The following is a 7169-nucleotide window of genomic DNA, read 5'->3' as shown; positions in this document are numbered from 1 at the left end:
TTTTGTGCACGGGGCTTCTAGTAATAATAATAAAAACTAATAACCTGATTACAAATGGCCTAAGTACTTGAGTAGATGTTTCTCCAGCAAAAGGAAATGTGGATAAAACCACAATGAGATATCATTGCACCCCTGGCAGGATGGCTATCATAAAAACAAAACAAAACAAAGACAGCAAACAGTATTGGGGAGGATCTGGAGAACACTTTACACTGTTGGTGGGAATGCACAATGATGCAACTGCCGTGGAAAACAGTCTTCCTTAAAAAATAAAAAAAAAATAGAACCACCATGTGTTTGAGCAATCCCACTTCTGGTACTTTTCCAAAAGAATTGAAATCTGGGTCACAAAGAGATGTTATTGCTCATTATGTTTATTGCAGAACTAGTCACAATAGCCACGATTTGGAAACAAACCTAAATGTCCATCAACAGACAGAGAGAAATAGATAAAGAAAATGTGGTATATGCAAACAATGGGATACTATTCAAACTTTAAAAAGAAGGTAATCCTGCAATATGCAACAATGTGGATGAACCTTGAGGACATTATGCTAAGTGAAATAAGCCAGTCACAGACAGGCAAATACTGCACTGCATGATCCCACTCATAAGAGGTATTTAAAATCGTCACACTCTAAGTGGTCCACACATAATCTAACTATAAATTCATGGTCCCAGGTGTGTGGATCAAGGTTCTCACCCACCCTGTTTGGCTACAGCCAGAGCAGGATTAGGCTTGTCTGCATATGTGGAGTAAAAGCACAAACATAGACCTATATGATTGGCTTCATACTGTTGTCACCTAGTATTTCGGGCAAACCAAAATGGTACATTATTGCTGGTCATCAGACCTTAGCTGGGTACTCCTCAGCAGCCTTAACATTAAGGACCACACATACACACACACTTCAAATACTTCCTTTTTCCCAGCTGGCCACCCATTTCATGTAAGTTCTGTAACCATAGAACCAGCTCAAAACGGTCCTAGAATGAGTTGCTTTGCAGAGACAACAGATCAAAACCACAAGTTATGCATCTGAAGCATGTGCAGAGGAGAGAACTTTGACCAACAGCTGCAAGCAGAACCAAAGTTTCACTGCCTCCCCATCCCCACAGAACCAAAGGACCAGAACATAACTAGAACTTGAACACCAGAACCCTTTCAGAAGCAAAGGGTCTGTTGCCCAAGGAGATCCTGTGTTGATGCCCCTTACCATAACTGGCCAAACTCCCATGTCCTCCAGTTAAAACTTGCCTTACCAGTGCTTATGTATACCTGTTCCCCCCATGACCTTAAAACCAGCCCTGAAACCTAAATCAGGGAATTCAGGCTTTTGAGCATTAGATTTCCATTCTCCTGGGTGGTGCCATCTATATATATAAAAGCCAAGTGACTGAACAACAGAATGACAGAAATGACCAGAATGACTGGTTGCTATGATACGCACTGCAGCAGTCAACTGGCCTGATTGGGGCCCGATTGGCCCTCTCCCCCAAAGCTCCCTCAGCCCCTCCCTCAAGATGTCCCCACCCTCAATCGAATGACTGGTTGCTATGATACGCACTGCAGCAGCCAACAGGCCTGATTGGGGGCCCGATTGGGCCTCTCCCCCAAAGCTCCCTCAGTTCCTTCCTCAAGATGTCCCCACACCCAATTGGCTCCCCCACCCCAATTGGGGGTGGGGCCGGCTGGCCAACCTCCTGTGGCACCCCAAGCTGGCCCCACCTTTGACCGGCCCCACCCCCCTGCATCAGGGGTGGGGCTGGCCAACATACCATGGCCCCTCCCCCCCACCGGCTCGGCCCCAATGGCCCCCATCGGGGTGGGCTGGCCGGACCCCACACATACATGAATTCATGCACTGGGCCTCTAGTTCACAATAAAAGTCAATCTTTCTCTACTGCAATCCTCTGTGTGTAATGTTCGGCTCTGCCACCCCAGAGTTGGACAAACTCTTTCTGTTCTGTAACAGTTTCTCTAGGAATATTGATAGTCAAATGTAAAAAATGCACAAAATCCAATGTGATTTAGTAAATTCTTTCAGAGTAATCTTTCCGATATTGCTGCCACAAAAATCCATATGTGCTTTTTATAGAACACTGATATAATTTTTTATTTTAATTCCACTCAATCTTAAAATCAGCATGCTGCTGATTTTCCTTATATAATATTTTAAGGACAGATGAAGTATAATATTTATCCCTAGGAGATATTTTGTACTAATTGTTGTAGTTTTGTTTGTTGTTTGTTTTGAAACCTATAGAGTTTGGGTGACACTTCCCCCAGGTGAGAATATGTATATACTAGAGGCCCAGTGCACAAAAATTTGTGCACTCTGGGGGGAGGGGGGGGTCCCTCAGCCCGGCTTGCGCCCTCTCGCAGTCTGGGACCTCTCGGGAGATAATGACCTGCTGGCTTAGGCCTGTTCTCAGAAAATCAGCATCTTAAATGGTAAATTATTGAATTTAAAAATTTCAAATTACCAAATAATAGGAATTCAAGGGACCCTGTTTTATATTTTTATTCCATTTGTCTGCTATTTAGAAGTATTGTAGTTAAATAAGTTTGTATCCCATTAAAAAATTAACAAAAGGAAGATAAACAATCCAGTCAAAAAATGAGCAAAGGACCTAAATAGACAGTTTTCAAAAGAGGACATTCAGAAAGCCAAGAGACATATGAAAACATGCTCAAGTCACTAATCATCCTAGAGATGCAAATCAAAGCAACATTGAGATTCCATCTCACACTTGTCAGAATGGCTATCATCAACAAATCAACAAAGGACAAATGCTGGAGAGGGTGCAAGCACTTGGCTCAAAGTGGGTGCTCAGGAATTGTTGAATGAAAGAATGAATGCCAGCGGTTCTCAACCTGTGGGTCGCGACCATCGGAAAACACATATAGGATATCAGATATTTACATTAAAATTCATAACAGTAACAAAATTACAGTTATGAAGTAGCAACGAAAATAATTTTATGGTTGGGGGTCACCACAACATGAGGAACTGTATTAACCCCTTCCCCTGCAGAAACGTGTATACTCGTTTTCACAAAATGTTCTTTTTCAGTCGTCGACGAGTATACTAAGAAAATATGGTAAAAAAAAATATGGTTTATAGGAAGACGAGTTACAAACTGTTTTCATAACCAGCATCAAAAATACTATATAGAACCAAAATAAAAAAAATTAGTCTGAAAAAGAAACGTTTTTAACAAAAAAATTGTTGGGGAAGGGGTTAAAGGAGGTAAGGAAGATACTCAATCTCAATTTGCTAGTGATCTTCCAGGTCTCACAACTGAAAAGTTAACACCTCTGAGGGAAGGTAAGAGAGGGTGGGGGTAAAGGGGAGAGATCAACCAAAGGACTTGTATGCATGCATATAAGCATAACCAATGGACCCAGACAACAGGGGGTGAGGTTGAGGGCATGATTGGGGGCGTGGGGGGATAAGAACACATATGTAATACCTTAACAATTAAAAAGTAAGATATGAGCATAGAAAATAATATTAAATGTTCATTTCAGATGAGATCGGGCACATTCAGGGTGGATAGCCGTCAAATCCACTGAGCCAAACCGGTTTCGGCCAAACTTTTTAATATAAATTTTCTGGGTCCTAATTCTTTTGATTGTTGTCTCTGATAATCATTCTCTATTTACCTACCTATCTACAATTGTAAATATATCTTCTGCATTGCACCTTTAGAGTATCTGTAAGAATGCAGTGACCTTAGTTCTCCAATACAGTTTGTTTTTGCTTCTATCAGATACCCAACGAGTATCAAATGTCCACGTTATTGTTGTTGTTCGTATCTTGACTTAGGAGTTCTTAGATAAACTGGTAGAAGAATTTTGAAACAAAACCCATCTAAGGTGCTGGACCATAGTTTTAGATTTCCAAGGGAAATTTATTATCTTTTTTCTCCACCAAAGCATCAAGATTTTATCATCGTGTTGAGTTGGTAAGTGCATTTTTTCTAGTCCACTTTCTTTGGAAAGTGAATCAACAAAGCCCAGATTTATGTAGGGGTTTCAGTTTTAACTTACTATTTTGCATGGGCCCAGGGCTCTGTTTCTTGTCCCTCCTATATATTTAAATTCAAGTTGTAAGTGTAAGTGCACGAAAACTGTCCACATCAGCCACTCATAGGCAAGAATACCTGCCTGTCAGAATTTTCACTTACTCTATTAGTTCTCAACTCTTATGTTTCTGACTCCTGTGTAGTTCCCTTCCTTGGACTTTTAACTATGGAGTTAAGTGAATTTTATCCAGTATTTCTAGATATTTGATCTAGATTATTTTTAGTCCATCATATTCCACCATCTTATCATAATATGTTATATAGTTATTAATGACTATTCTTTTAAATGCTCAAAAAAACCCCAACAACATCAAACAACGAATGAAGCTTTAAAATTACCCTTTCTTAGGCAAAATGCCATTTTCTTCCTTGGCTTCTATCTGGAAGTGGATATAGGTGTAGTAATAATTCATTGACTTCTTAGTATGTACTCAGTGCTTCAACTACATTATTTATGGAACTCGCACACAAAAAACCTGAAAGGTTGAGTTTATATGCATTTTGTAGGTGAGGAATTGAGGCTCAGAGAGGCTAAATTCCCTAAGGTCACATTGTAGGCAAATTGCACAGGCCGTATGTCAGTGAAGGCCTAGTTGATGCATTACTCCTTGTTCTTAAACATCTATCAGTATGGTCCACTGAAATAACTACTTTTAAGAGACACTACTTAATATATATTGTCTGACATGCTTGTTTTAAAAATATTTGACTTTAGAATATGCTACATATGTATACACACATCTTTATATTTGTTTATTTAAATGATGATATCTTCCCATTAATATTTGGCTGTAGAATGCACTTTACGATTTAAGAAATGTTCTCTCATAATGTTTCCCAGTTATTAAAATTAATCAATGCCTATTTTTCACTAAGTACATTATAAATATGTTCTTTCATTTACTCATATGACAAGGCAATAGGCTATGATTTAATGACTCACAATTGTTTACAGGATAATGCCCATGATTTTTCAGCCTGTCACTCAAAATCTTCATGCATTAGTCTCACTCAGTTATCACTAACCTTCCCAAACATTGTTCTATGCTTTTGGAGTGAAAGAAGAGGTAGAAAGGGTCGGTAAGTGTGTCTCCTCTGATTTAAATTTAGTAATTGGATGGTTTAGGGCCAGTTAACTGAGATAGAAAATGCAGGAGGTAAGGACCAAGATTGAAGACAGAAAACAAAAACAAATTTAGTTTTGTACATAAGTTTTAGCTATGGGAAATGGTGATGTCTAGGAGGCAGTTTGGTTCTAGAGAAAAGGAGAGAGCTTTAAGGTCTATCTTTCAAATCACAGTGAAGTTCTTGGCCTCTAAATTGCTATTTTATAGTGTCCTGATTCTGTGCCTTGCTCAGTAGGTGCTCTCTGCCTCGCATTAGAATCTGGGGAGTTATTTAATTGTTAATTTCATGTATTTCAGAACACCCCATTTACCCACGTCTTAGCACTTATCACATTGTATACCATTGCTTGTTTGTACTGAAATGACCTATTTAATTTTCTGCTCTTTCCACTGGATTATAAGTTCCTGGAGAACAGAGACAGCTGTCCTCTTCATTATTATAAATGGTACCTGGTGTTAAGTACATACTTGTGGAATAGATTAGTTAACTACTTCCTAATTATATTTCCAAATCAATATGGGATTACAAAAACACATCAGACAAGGAAAGAAGCTAGACAATTGTTATGAAATAATGAGTAGTAAAAAGTAAGGACATTCTCTATTGACTAATCTAGGAGGAATTGTGCAAGTATAAGCCCTCATGAAATGAAATTCCTTGGCATTATTTCTTATTAGGTAGCCTGAGAATGAACTGGAGGTAAACTCACTCATTTCTGCTCTTATTATGCTTTAATGCTCTACACATTCTAGTTTCTTGTTCATTTTTCACAAGGTTAAAAGGGTTATTTGGAATAGTACAGAGTGTTCCTCCATTGCTATGAAAGGAATGCATGTTAGTAACTCCCATTAGCATTTATCAAAGTTTACATGTACCTAACTCACTATAAACAAAATGCTTCAAATTCACATTACTTCCAAACCTTGTTTATCATTAATAGCACCACTATTTAAATGATACAAAAATGTACATGCTTTAAAACTATATTAGTTATTGTGAAATGCCAAGAAAGGTAAAGTTTACGTAGCCTTCCACCTGCTCAATGCCTGTAAAATCATTTCTGCTGGAGAGACTGAATTGTTTTCCATTATATTAACATTGCATGAATAAAAATCCAAGCCTTCTAAATCACAGGTTTCATAAGGTGTTGATTGGCCTGGAGCAGGATAAATTTAGACAAATATTTATGGTGCCAAGAGTTGTGTATATAAATATTCTTCCTTGAAAATGTTTTCAGTGTACTGTTAAATGGCCAAGGTGATATAACTTAATGGGTGAAGTAGTGAACAGAGAGCCAGGGGGTCACTGAGTTTGAATTTTTTCTTCATTCCCCCTTTAATATATGCTCCTGAACCAGTTGGACCCTTTCAAAGTCAAATTCCCACTTTCTGAAATGGGGAAAAATTAACCATACAGTTGTTGGGCCATGAGGGCAGGGTCCACGGTTATAGAAATTCTTTAAATATAGAATTATTATTAAGAGGCAGAAATTTATAGCAATGCTATTTATGTGGAAGTTGACTTGCATTTATCATAGTTATTCACAAGACACTTGCAAACTATTTGTAATAATACCAGTTACTGTCTATGGACTGCTTACTGTTATTCATACACTGTTGTAAGTGCTTTTATTCTCCATTTATATCTACACTAATAAAAGAGGAACATGGTAATTGGCGTACAACCACTACCCTTCCCATTGGCTAATCCCCCTGTCACTAACAGAGTAGGACCGAGATATGCAAATTAACTGGCAGCCAAGATGGCGGCCGGCAGCCAGGCAGCTGATGTGAACAGGGAGGCTTGCTTGCTTCAGTGACGGAGAACTCCAATGTTCCCCGCCTGACTTGCCGGCCTCTCAGCTGCAACTCTAAGTAACTATATGGGCTTCAGCCAGCCGGACCGCAACATTGTATCAAATACAGACGGTAAACAAAGGCCAGAAACCT

Source organism: Myotis davidii, unplaced genomic scaffold, assembly GCF_000327345.1.
Source record: "Myotis davidii unplaced genomic scaffold, ASM32734v1 scaffold419, whole genome shotgun sequence".
Classification (NCBI taxonomy): Eukaryota; Metazoa; Chordata; class Mammalia; order Chiroptera; family Vespertilionidae; genus Myotis; species Myotis davidii.
The sequence above is the reverse complement of the archived record's forward strand: the minus strand, read 5'-3'. Positions refer to the sequence as shown.